The sequence below is a fragment of the Amblyomma americanum genome, chromosome 5, assembly GCF_052857255.1.
Source record: "Amblyomma americanum isolate KBUSLIRL-KWMA chromosome 5, ASM5285725v1, whole genome shotgun sequence".
In the NCBI taxonomy this organism is placed as follows: domain Eukaryota; kingdom Metazoa; phylum Arthropoda; class Arachnida; order Ixodida; family Ixodidae; genus Amblyomma; species Amblyomma americanum.
This window is the reverse complement of record NC_135501.1, coordinates 44,092,549-44,104,584: the sequence shown is the minus strand read 5'-3', so window position 1 is coordinate 44,104,584 and position 12,036 is coordinate 44,092,549. Positions and strand designations below refer to the sequence as shown.

Sequence of the window (12,036 nt, the reverse complement as noted above, 5' to 3'; positions counted from 1 at the left end):
CATTTCCGCCGGCAGAGCGTGTCCGCACGAAAATCACCATTCGAAGAAAGAAATTCGCGGCATTACTAATCGAAGACATGCAGTTTGTGCGCCAGGCTGGCACGCAACGCAAATGGCAGTAAGGGTCGTTGGTTAAGCCTGTTAGAGGGGCACGAAGTGTATGTGTTGTTTGTACGACAGTGAGTTGTGTAGGGGATGTGTACTGATGTTAGACAACGAAGAATTCCAAAAAGTGGCTCATGTCATCCAAGGGTCACGCGATGAGTGTCACATCACAACACTGACTTGCAAAAGGTTGTCGACGACATCAAAGTGTCACGTGGTAAGTGTCATGTAACAATGATGCCTTGGAAAATATTCCGGCTATCAAACGCAAATGTTTTGGCCTTTCTCCAGTGCAGCACACAGCACTGCTCTTCATTTTTATTCTCAATGTTCTTGGTTGCCGTTTCTTAGAATCGTGACAAGCTGGGTAAGGCCAGAAGCAGCAGCATTTTGGAGCCAAGGCTCCTGTTTAGGATATTTTGCTGTGGCCTGCTTAAATATTACGCAGAGTGCTTAAAACTTCTTAAGTGCGTTGAACGCGAAAGAACCGTTTCGTGGCGAGCTCTGTTGCGAGATTCAATAAAGATTTATTCATTTTTAATGACACGCCTGTTCACTATTACACTGTCGTAAGGCGACGCATGCACTGGATTCATCTTGATTTGCCTAGAAGCAACGCGGTATTGTTATGTATAGGTTGCGTGCGCGCTTCGCAATATTATAGTCCTTGCTTAATTCCCCGCACCTTCGGAAAAAGTTTCGTTTTAACTATCATATGGTCCATTGGTGACGACATGCGAGGCGATGGCTACGCCACTGGGGGTTTTCCGGATCACTGCTGCCGGTGGACTCACCGGGGTTCATTGCCGATAAGCCATATAATGCGGGTAAGTGCCTTGCCTTTGTAAATGCCTTGTAGGCAGCCGATCGTAGGCCGACCGGTTCATCAACTTTTGAGTGACGTCCCCTTTCTTATATATTGATTTAATGCTAGCGTTTTTCATGGCTTCCGGTACACTTGCGGTCGTAAAGCAATGTGTGGGCAGGGTGATTCATTTTTCTAGCACAATGTCGCCACCCTCTTTTAACTGTTGTGTTACCGCCAGGTTGAGGTTCATTCCCTTTTGTACTACTCCAAATTTTTTTTCACTTCCTCTTCCTTTACTGGTGGGATGTCTCATTGCTGACACGAGTGCCTCTCTCAATAATTGTCCTGAGTACATTCGGTACTGTATAAATATCTGTAGTACTCTTCGGTCATTTTCACTTTCTTATCCACATTCATCAGAGCATGCTCAATTTTCTCCATATAAAACTTCTTTTTCTCAGTTACCTTCATGATACTAATTAGCTTTGCCAGCTCTTAGAGTTTAATAATGCCTTTTGGGTTCCAGGCTTTCATGCTTTCGCGTTTCTTGATCAGATCTTTCGCCTCCTGAAAGAGTTTGCCGTTATCCTGTCTAACTATTCTGGCACTTTCTTTTGCTGAAAACTCTGTAATGAAATCTGTGATATAATCGTTGGCTGTTCAACATTAGGGTCGGTGCCCTAACTTCAAGCTAAATTTATGTTCTAGAGCGAGATCCTGCATTCCTCTACACTCTCTTTTACCGCTAACTTGTCGATGTGCTTTCGCTTCACTAGTTTATTCAGTTCCTCTTTAATTCTAGGATAATTCGAGACCCTACCATCTTTCGGTCGCTGCAAGCACTTTTCTGAAGGCCTCCAAATTTGTTGTGATGCCAGGCTGAGTGCCTAGTATGAAGTCTATTTCGTTTTTAATGTTACCATTGGAGCTCTTCACATCTTGTACGATGCCAGGTTGAGCGCGCAGTATGAAGTCTATTTCGTTTTTAACGTCACCATTGGGGCTCTTCCACATCCACTTCCTGTTCTCCCTATTGCGAAAAAAACCATTCGTGATGCGTTGATTATCTCTCTCTACAGACTCTACTGATACCTTCCCCCTGCTTTTCCTAAAGCCTATGCCATGGACACCTACTTCCTGGTCTCCAGCCTGCTTCTTTCCGGCCTTGACATTGAAGTATCCCTCCATTGCGGTGTATTGTGTTTTTACTTTGCTTATTGCCGATTACATGTTCTCATCGGAGGTTTCTGTGATCTGGTCTTCATAGCAAGGTGTAGGGGCGTATGCCTGCGCCATGTGCAGTTTGTAACTCTTGTTAGCCTTAATTACGACAATTGCCACCCTCTAGTTAACCGTTAACACTATAGTATACCGCTATATTGCCATCTATATCCTTTTTGAGGGGGACTCTCACACATGGTTGTAGTCTCTCCGATATTCAAAGACAGCATAAAAACGAGTGCTCGACATTTCGCACTGTATACGCGTCCTGTGTACTGTTAACCTGATTTTACTAATGACATGCCATTTAATACCCTCCTGGTCCTCAAACACTCCTGGACTAGCCTCACTGGATAAGCTACTAGCGTTAAACGCTTTCAGGTTCAACTTCTAATGGCGGCCTGACCGAAGCCGTAGATTGCTAGGTCCCTCTGCTGCATCACAGGCATGGCCGCGCCTTGCTCAGTTGCTCCGCAGCCGCTGGAGACTAAGAGCCAAAGGTTAGTTGGAGTATTTATATAGGAGGTTGGGGCGAAGTGGTACTCCAGGGTGGCAATCTTATTCCGCTGAGGGAGAGCGTTTTCATTCCTGGTCTCCAAGGTCAGATCCCACAAAGGCTTGATTTTGCAACTACATCGATAGACGGATTTTTTTTCCCTTCAGGAAAACTACAAGGCACCAGAATTAGAACATCGGTGTGCTTGCACGTGAAAGCGGATGCTCCACCTCTACGCCCTTACTGCATCTCCTTTGGACCTGCAGTGCGAAGCCAAAGGTCCCGGTAGCAAATTGTCAAGCTGCATGGTGGCCCTTAAAGATACACGGGACTCTCATCCGTGGATGACAACAAGCATATTTCGGCGGAGAACGCTTTCCAGCATAAAAAAGGGCTGAATAAGAGAGCTTACGTGCAAGAAACTACGCAGCCCACTGCGGAGCCTAAGAGTGCCAAGGAACACCAATCGCTAGATGCGGCTACATTTTCCACGAACACTCTTCTTACGTATGTACAGTACCGAAAAAAAACATCTATGATATTGTAAGCCACCGCTTGCACAGGCGTCTTTTATTCGGGAACAGCTGGGCACACAGCGCGCGCTCCCCGGAGCCCAGGCAAGCGACCATGATGATGATGGGGATATACAGATGAAAGAGGTGAAATTTCGCGCAAAGCGCTCACACAAATAGTTCCCCGGCAGAAAAGCGGCCATCCTGGCCGCGGATTAAATAGAAGAGGGGCGACGGGTGTAGAGGTTCATCCGCGATACATGAACCACTTCTTGAGAGCAGCGACGGCGGTCGATGACGGGGTGCGAGGGAACAACGGCGTAGTTGACCGGAAATGTTTGCTGGACGACAAGATAAGGTCCGATAAAGCGCTGGAGAAACTTTGCGCACAGTCCAGGCGTGCGGACGGGTGTCCAGAGGGGGACCTCATCTCCGGGTCGGAAGGAGACCGTACGGTGGTGCAGGTCATAGCGGTGTTGGCGGTCTTGCTGAGTAGCTGCGGTGTTGACGCAGGCTAGGTGGCGACAGTATGCCATCCGAGAAGCGAACTCTTCGCCTAGAGACGCAGACGGAGATGCGGGAGCAGAAAAGAAGGCGATATCGAACAATGAGGATGGAACATGGCCATAAACCAAGAAGAAAGGGCTGTAGCCAGTGGTGCGTTGAACTGCGGAATTGTAGGCAAAGGTGACAAAGGGCAAAATGTTGTCCCAGTTCTTATGGTCAGGCCGAATGTACATAGATATCATGTCAGACAGGGTACGGTGAAAGCGCTCGATGAGACAGTTGGTTTGAGGATGGTAGCTAGAACATGTCTTGTGGACAGTGTTGGTGGCGCGGAGGACCTCTTTAAGCACATGGGACAAAAATGTCTTCCCACGGTCGCTGATCAGGACACGAGGAGCACTATGGCGCAACAGCATTTTCGCAAGCATCTTGTTTCGACCTTTCGTCAATCCGTTAGTTTGCGGTGATAAGAACTCGTCCTATGGTGACTGGTGGGACTGAAAATCAGAATATGGCTCAGAAAATGAGAGTAAAAGGCAGCCTCTCTGTCCGTAATCAAAACTTGCGGAACTCCATGATGTAAGACGGTATGATGAACAAAGAACTGGGCTACTTCGGTGGCGGTGCTACTTTGAAGAGATGCTCTCTCTGCACAACGTGTGACATAATCAGTGGCTACTATTATTCACCTTTTCCCGGAGCCTGACGTAGGAAAATTTCGAGCAAGTCTATGCCGACTTGTTGAACGGCTTGCGAAGGCGGCTCAATGGGCTTGAGGAATCCGGTGGCTTCATGGGCGGAACCTTGTGGCGCTGGAAATCCCGGCAAGTGCGGACGTAAAGCGCAACGTCAGGACCCAGGCGAGGCCAGTAGTACGTGTCGTTAATTCTGGCTTGCGCTCTAGTAACACCCAGATAGCCGAAAGCTGGTTCGTCATGGCAGACGGGAAAAATTTCATTGCATAGGTTCAAGGGGACGAGCAGCAAGTATTGCCTACTACCGGCAGCAAAATTCTTCTTGAAAAGAACACCGTATCTTATGCAGAGAGACGACAAAGCGTGCCTGAAGGCTTTAGGAACTCTCGTGCTGGAACCGTCAAGATTACGAATGACGCCCCAGAGGTCGGGGTCGGCGCGTTGATGGTCGCCGAAATCGTCGGCACATACTGCATTCAAGAAGACTTCATCGTCGTCAGGGGCGTCGTCCGGAGCTGCTGGCAGGGCAGCTTAAGATAAGATCTCAGCGTCTGTGTGCGTGCGACTGGAATTGCAAATGATAGTGATATCAAACCCTTGAAATCGAACGCTCCATCGTACGGAGTGCCTGGAGGGATTTTTGTGGTCCATCAGCCAACATAGTGCTTGATGATTGGCCACTATTTTGAAAGAGTGGCCAAAAAAGTATGGTCTGAACTTCGAAACTCCACTCGAAATGGCTTGCCATTTTTGTCAGAGACACTGTAGTTGGCTTCTCTTTTCGACAGTGCGCGGCTAGTGTAGGCGATGACAAGTGGTTGGTCCCGCTGAACTTGAACCAGGAAAGCGCCCAAACTAACGGCACTCGCATCATGTGGACCCTTGTGTCTGCAAGTTCATCAACGTGTTCCACCACGAGGGCTGACGGCAGCCATCATTGAAGCTCTTGAAACGACATCTGCTGTGGTGCTTCAGACTTGAACAGTACATATGCTTTGATCAGATCAGTAAGGGGTGAAGCAATTTTAGAGAAATTCTCCACGAAGCGGCGGTAATCCCCGCATAGCGCGAGGAATTGACAGACATCCTTCTGGTCACGCGGGGGTGGAAAATTGGCAATGGCGGATGTTTTCTTGAAATAAAGAAGGACTCCTTCTTGTTTCACAACATGGCCTAGAACATGAACTTTTCTTATGCAAAATGGCATGTTTCGGCTTTTTAGAGTAAGGCCTGATGACGTTATGAAATGCAATACCCTCTCGAGGCGACGCAGGTGCTCCTCCAAAGATTAGGACAAAACCGTTAACGTAGTCTAGGTAGACCGGATAAGTTTTCCACTTTAAATCCGCATGAGGGGTATTCTTGAGGCTTTGGAAAGTCGTGGGTGCCGAACGAAGATCATATGGCATCACCTGAAACTCGTACAAGCCGACTGGAGTGATGAATGCCGTCTTTTCCGGTCCCTCTCGTCTACATCAGTTTGGCAATAATCAGACTTCATTTTCATGGAATAAATATCACGTGCGGTATAAGCGATCCAAGGCGTCGTCAATTCTGGGCAGCGGTTCATCATCATCATCATCAGCTTGACTACATCCACTGCAGGGAAAAGGCCTCTCCTATGTCTCTCCAATTAACCCTGTCCTTTGGCAGCTGCGCTCAACCTATGCATGCGAAGTTCTTAACCTCATCCGTCCACCTAACCTTCTGTGGCCCCTGCTACGCTTGCCAGCTCTTGGAATCCACTTCGTTTATCTTAGGGACCAGCGGTTATCTTGCCTTCGTATCACATGCCCTGTTGAAGCTCAATTTTTTCTTCATTTTTACTAGGATGTCGTTACCCCGAGTTTCTTCCCTCACCCAATCTGCCCGCTTTCGGTATCTTAACGTTACACCTATCATTTTTATTTCCATGGCGCGCTGCGATGTCCTTAACTTAAGCTGAACTCTTTTCGTCAGCCTCGAAGTTTCCGCCCCGTAGGTGAGTACCGGTAAGATTATGCTGTTGTACATTTTTCTCTTTAGGGATATTGGTAAACTGCTATTCGTGATCAGCGAGATCCTTTCATATGCGCTCCACCTCATTCTTATTTTTCTAGTTATTTCCCTCTCTATATCCGGATCTGCTGCCACTACCTGCTCTAAGTAGATGTATTTCTTTACAACTTCCAGCACTTCGCTTCCAGTTGTGAGTTGCTGTTTCCTTGCTAGGCAGTTGAACATTACTTTGCTTTTCTGCATGTTATTTTTAGACCCACTGTTTGGCTCAGCTTGTCTGAATATTTGATCATGCTTTGCAATTCATCTCCTGAGTGACTCAGCAAGGCAATGTCATCAGCGAATCGTAGATTATTTAGGTATTCGCCATTAACTCTTATCCCCAACTGTTCCCAATGGAGGCCTCGAAATACCTCGTGTAAACACGCGGTGAATAGCATTGGCGAGATCGTATCTATTTGCCTGTCGTCCTTGCTTATTGGAATTTTATAGCTGACTTTATGAAGGACTATGTTATCTGTGCAGCTGCTATATACATCTTCCACTAATTTGACATTAGACTCTTCTACACCTTGATTCCTCAACGCGTGTATGACTCTTGAGGTTTGCACTCAGTCGAATGCTTTCTCGTTATCAATGGATTCTATGCGTTGGTTATAGGGGTTGTTTATATACTGCTCATTTATCAAATTTATCAATCACCAGATTGATAGTGTGAATATGATCTATTGTGGAATAACCTTTACGAAAGCCTGCCCGTTCATTTGGCTGATTAAAATCTAAGGTTGCCCTGACTCGATTAGCGATTACATTAGCAAATGAAGTGTAGGAAACGGACAGCAAGCTGTTCGTTGGTAATTTTCAAGTTCTCGGCATATTCGTTCTTTTCAATTAAGATAATGTTTGCGTTCTTCCAAGCTTCTAGTACAGTCGAAGTCATAACGCATTTGCGTACACAGGGTGGATAGTTTTTCTAGCACAACTTCGCCTTCGTCTTTCAGTAGATCTGCTGTTACCTGGTCCTAACCATCTGATTTTCCCCTTTGCATTGGTTCTATGTCTTTCTTTACATCCTCTTTCATTCTTTCATTACTAGGGGGATTACGCATTGCTGTGCGCTACTATCTCTTTCATTAACGCTCGGTTTACACTGGTTACTGTATATATTTGTGCACAACTCTTCGGGTACATTAACAAACTTATCCATATTGCTGTTGACATTGCCATTCTTGTCGCTTAACGCATACATCTAGGTTTTACCTATGCCTAGCTTCCTCTTCATTCCTTTCAGGCTACCTGTGTTATTTAGATAACGCCCGATTCTCTCCTTATTGAACTTCCTTATGTAGGCTACCTTGCGCTTATTTATTAGCTTCGATAGCTCTGCTAGTTCTACCGTTCTGCTAGTGCTAGCCGCCCTCATGCTTTGGCGTTTCATTATCAGATCTTTCGTCTCCTGACGTAGCTTGCCGGTATTCTGCTGAACCATCCTACCACCTACTTCTACTGTGCACTCCTAATGATAGCTGTCAGATTATCGTTCATTGTATCGTAATTAAAACCATCTTCCTCAGTTAAGGTTGAATATCTGTTCGGCAGCGATATCCTAAATTCCTCTATTTCCCCCATATCGCTAAATCGTTAATTGACATCTTCGTCACTAGCTTTTTCAGTTCCCTCTTCAAGTCTCAGCCAATTCTAGACCTTACCATTATGTGGTCGCTAGAGCGCACCTTCCGTGGACGCCTTCATCCTGAATGACGCCACGTTCAGCGCATAGTATGAAGTCAATTTCATTTTTTTGTCTCACCATTGGGGCTTTTCCAGGTCCGGTTCCTGTTTTCAAGTTTTCAGAAGAAGGTAGTCATGATCCGTAAATTATTTCTATCTGCGTACTCTGCTAATAACTCTCCCCTACTATTCCTAGAACCTATTCCATAGTCGACTACCGCCTGGTCGCCAGGCTGCTTTTTGCCCACCTTCTGCAAGTCGTCATTAAGATATACCCGCGACTTTCAAGCGTCTGCGGAGAGTGACCCTCCCATTGGCTTGTTGGCCACCCGACCTCACTATCGGATGCATATCGCAACCAATGGCAGCAGGTTGTCAGGCCCGGTCGCGTGCTGCTGACAAAACACTGCGAGGCAGCTCACCATTGGCTGCACACTGCATGCAGTTTCAGCCAATGACAATATCCCGGTCGCCAGCTACCCAATATCCGTTTCGGTTGCCACAGACGTTTGATAGCCGCGGTATATCTGAGCCATCACTAACCAAGGAACAAATGCACGCGGAATTTACAGCGGAAAATGAACAGCTCATACAATACGGCCTCGGGTTTTAATTTCTTGAAAAAGGCAGGTGTTATTAGTTTTTGTGAAAACTTGCGATGGTGCTAGTGATAATGCTTTTTCATACAAATATCTATTGCTCAATGTCTTTTCTTCTCTTCTGCTTGCTCTTCAAATAATACCCTACTTGAAAAAAATGTACTCGTTTGAATGCATCGTGTATTGTTGTGAGTGCTATCGGCACGATTTCTTGGAAAAGAAGGCAACTAGCAAAAAGATTCTTTTCTAAAAAGATGACGCCGTTTGTTTAGAGACCCTTTTTTTAGGCTTGCTTTGGATCACGTAAGCCAATATTGATTACATGCTGTTGGTGAGGTACCTAGAGCGGTTTCTCTTCATATTGCGCGCTGCCGCTTCTCTAAAATATAGAAAGGGTTGCTGAGAATTTCTGTTTCTGTGTTCATTTATGGTGGTGCCGGGCAGGATAGGCTAGACTACGCCAAACTATCTCACAGTAATTGTTTTAAAGTGAATCCTTGACACCAAATTAGAATGTTAACGAAACAAAGAGGAGAGCCAAAGCAAGCTGCACAATGTACGTTGTACGAAACGTTCTTTTACGAAAAAATTTAGGAAACATTTGTACGAAGCTAGTTTATTTTCTGAGTCTAAGTTCACAGAACGCTTTTAAACCTCCTTGATGAGTTTGCCGCTGTACTGAGTCACGCTGAAAAGGACGCCATTCATCACTGATAAAAATAAATGGCCCGAGTACGACGAGGGCACGAAATAACTTCCCCAAATGTAAAGCAGGATCCTGAAAAAAGTGCAAGCGTGCAAGTCGTACAGTACCCTAGTCGGGCCATGTCAGAAAAAGGGGAGAAAACCTCTTCCTACAAGAAATGTGTTTTCAGCCAGTTCTGCTATTTTGCACAAAAATATTAAAACCTAACAGCAATGAATCGCTTTGGTTCTCTCTCAGTCATTAATGAAACTGTAGAGAACTGCAGATAATGCAGAGCACACTTGCTCTCTCCCCATTGCCCTTACTCATTAGCTGCATTTACAGGAACGAAAATGGCGTATTCTCGAGAAGAGCAATCATACACCCTGGGGCCCTAATGACTTACCTGTAGAACATACTGTAGGTTTTGCGCCGCCAACCGAAGCCTGACTGCTTCCTGCTCAGCATTAAGACAATATCCCCGTCGTTTGCTTCATAACCGTTCTTCGTATAGCGATGCCCACAAAGTTTTCCTGTGATCTGTGTTTGTGCACGAAATAACTTCTTTACGGCAATATCATTTTTTCTTACCCTCTACACACAACGTCCCCAGAGACGACTGCAGCACTAGCGAAGTATTTTCGCTCCGTGCGCGCAATCACCAACAATTAACAGTTTCGACTATGAGGCACGGCAGGACCAAAAAAATTTATATGCCATCCCTTTATTACATAATATTAGGATCCGGTAAATTCTTTAATGCTTCGGAACAACGCAGTTACCGTAAGAAAGAGGCTTTGTTTGCAATCATCAATGTTGTCTGTTTCGCTTGTTCGCTTCTTCAACCCTAAACCCAGAACTACTTCTCAGATACGCCCTGCCACGTTCTCTTTTGTGTCCACATTATTCGCATATCATCAGGTTGCACAGCAACGCAAGTTTTTTATTACCTTCCGTGAATGAAACTTCTAAACTATGTCGCGATCACACAGAAAGACATGACAGGACGGGCGCTGACTCCAACATTTGTAGCGCTGTTTAAGTTCCCGGAAATGAAAATGCTGCAACGTTGCTGGCACTTTGTTCTGTTTGACTGCTCAGGTTAGCCCCAGGCGAGGCTGCCGCCTTTCGACGCAGCCGGTATTCTAAAAGCCTTTGTAAGGAAGTTTAACGTTGCATTGAAAGTGATAGGTGACCTAAATACATTAGGTGCATTCCACGGCACATCTAACTGACATCAGGATTGATGAAGCGCATAAAGGGCATTATGGTGACCAACCAGCACCGAAGCACTTTTATGAAACAGAGATACAATTAGGGCACTCGAATTCCTAAAGCTTCTTCTCAGTGAGTCAGCTTCGCGCAAGATATCTATTATTTGGCGTCTGAATAATTTTTTGGCCAATGTTGGATTCGCTTGTGTAGTTTGCGGAGTTCTGTTTTGCTAGGAACACCATTATTCTGCTTCAGCACCACGCCGAAACCACCACCTAAGGAAAGATGCATTTGGATCCTTATTGCCACCGCGATAGCTCTCGCAGTGGCCAGCTTGGTCGCCGTCATAATTAATTTCTTCGTAAACGGTGAGTTGTGAGGCGTCAGTTAAGAAACGTTACCGACTCTAATAATAGCAAGCCGAAGTATTTTTGAACAATTCGGTTTTCTGTACATGAGTTCGTGGCTGCTCGCTGAGTCAGAGTTGCGTGCTCGTCAATCTTGAGTGGCTTTAGCACATGCACGATAATGGGCTGCGCTAAATGCGGGCGGGACTCAGCTAGGTTCGACGTGCATGCCTGTGAAGGAATCTTGGGGCTAAGGGGCTCTGATGCGCTTGGTGTGCAGCCCTCAAAGTGCACACAGTTATTGGAAGCAGGGCGGCGTTCGGTACTCAGGAAACAGACAGGCAAGACTCAAGAGCAGCTCCGGTTACCGCTTGAGATATATTTCTTGCGCTTGCACCTTTTTCACCGCACGCTGAGATCGAGTGTCATGTTGCGCCACTTAGGACAGTGCAGAACGCAGAACAGCTTTCAAAACGCTCCATTGGTAGTCACCGCCTAATCCGAATTCCGCGCTCATTGTACACAGGGCCCGAATAAGTCGCGAATGTCAAGAAGAAGCTTTTTGTGAGAAGGTTAACAGTACAATAAAAAGTAAAGGTAAAGAACTTATGGCCAATTTTTTCAAAGTAATATTAATCGTCACCCTGTTCCCAAACTAGTTTTAAAGTGAAAGGTGTTCCCAGTGGTACTACAGGCTAATTTAGTTACCTGGTATATACCTACGCACATGTCTACAGGGTGATTCATGGAACTTTAAGCAAGGATTTGAAAGACGTTGCACACCAGAGCTGAGTGAAATAAACTGCATAATGGTTTCCATCGTGGGGGCACTGATGATAGTATTTTTGTAAATTGAGTTTAATCAGTTAATTTGCACAGATTAAATGTGCAAATAAATTCAATATTCAGTTTAGAATCGAATCAATTTCTTCAAGTTTTAGACAAGCTTGCGAAACATTCTATGCAGTTTGTTGCGGCTTTTTCCAGTTTTTACAAATAAAGCTCACGAAACATAAGAAAAAAAACTCGATAATGCGCTCTTCCGCTCCCGTATTGTAGCGCAGCCACGCGCGTCCTTGTGAATGAACCGTGCGCGTTCATCGCTAGAAAGAGAGCG

At 45.7% G+C, this 12,036-nt stretch overlaps 1 pseudogene; it reads right to left on the bottom strand.

Annotated features, from left to right (window-relative positions):
* Positions 1 to 12,036, bottom strand: part of LOC144133812 (uncharacterized) — an 81,053-nt pseudogene that overhangs the window by 19,872 nt on the left and 49,145 nt on the right.